This window comes from Octopus bimaculoides, chromosome 7, assembly GCF_001194135.2.
Source record: "Octopus bimaculoides isolate UCB-OBI-ISO-001 chromosome 7, ASM119413v2, whole genome shotgun sequence".
NCBI classification, from domain to species: domain Eukaryota; kingdom Metazoa; phylum Mollusca; class Cephalopoda; order Octopoda; family Octopodidae; genus Octopus; species Octopus bimaculoides.
In genome coordinates this window covers 45,835,244-45,836,585 of record NC_068987.1, presented here as the reverse complement: position 1 = coordinate 45,836,585, position 1,342 = coordinate 45,835,244, and the positions used below count along the sequence as shown (strand labels likewise).

Below are 1,342 nucleotides of genomic sequence, written 5' to 3'. Positions count from 1 at the left end.
TATATATATATATATATATATATATATCGTAAATGTTGTTGAGGTTGCTGTTCTTTCTATGTTGTCTTTTATATTTGTTGCTGTTGTTTTTTGCTAGTAATGGTGAAATTATTGTTTAAGAAATTAATGATGATGATGCTGTGGTTTTTATTGTCGGACTCGAGTTTATTGTTGTTGCGGTTGTCGTTGTCATCGCTGGTGATGTTACAATTATTGTCATTGCCCATTATGATGTTGTTGCTATTGCTACTGCTGCTGCTGCTGATGATGAAGACGATGATAGTGGCTCATTTCAACTCTCGTTCTTTCAACCAAGTGATTATAGTGATTGTGGCTGTTGCTAGCGTTTACTAGAAGTAATGGTCGATGTGGTGTAACAGTATTGTTGTTGCTGTTAGTGGTGGTGGTGGTGGTAGTAGAGGTAGTGGTAGGGTTGTAAGAATAAAAGCGGTTGATATAGTGAGGATAATAACGTTGGTGGTGATGATAAGGTTCCTATCGATGAAGTAGTTGGTATAGTAAATATTGTTGTGGTGGTAGTGGTAGTAGAGTTAGCAGTCATAAAGTTGTTGATAATAGTAAGATTAATAACATACTTATTGTTGTTGTTGGTGGTGGTGGTGGAGTGGTAGTAACTGAGTAATGGAGTAATTGTTGTGATAAGGGGTGGGGGCGATATACTAAGGATTATAAACAAAAACAACCAATATTGCTAATTGTTGTTGCTGTTGCATTGCTGCGGCGGCGGCGGCAACGTTATTAGGTGCAAAATGATGATGATGATGATGATTGTTGGAGGTGAAAGGTTAAGTGATAATATAGCACTAATGATAGTCAAATGAGGGGGTACAACAACAATTTCATAGAAGCTTTTGTAAATAGTAATAACAATAATAATAATAATAATAATAATAATAATAATAATAATAATAATAATGATAACAACAACAATAATAGTAATAATAATGCTTTTGCCACCAGTTAACCAAGTAAAAGACAACGGCAGAAAACTAATAAAAAGAAGAAAAAAACCTTTATGCCACTAATCACAATCGAAGCAACGTCAGGACAATTTTTTAGTGCCAGAGCAACAACAGCGGGAAAGCAAAGAATGAAAACATCATCTATAAAAGTTACAATAATGGAAGCAATTGTGATAATATTGATTTCTAAAAGATAAGGTTACAAATTTTAGAGGAAGCATAATCGATTAATTCGATTCAGTAAATGTGTTTTTTTTTGCTTGCTTTTTTTTATCGTTTTGTTTTATTGTCGTAGTGTTTTTTGTTTTGTTTTTTATTGCATCGACCTTGCCAGGATGAATGCAAAAGTCGTTGAACCT

At 33.7% G+C, this 1,342-nt stretch overlaps 1 protein-coding gene across 3 annotated transcripts in view; it reads left to right on the top strand.

Annotated features, from left to right (window-relative positions):
* The window catches only part of LOC106873181 (basic helix-loop-helix ARNT-like protein 1), a 789,862-nt gene that overhangs the window by 564,684 nt on the left and 223,836 nt on the right, over nt 1–1,342 (top strand). The window lies entirely within an intron of this gene.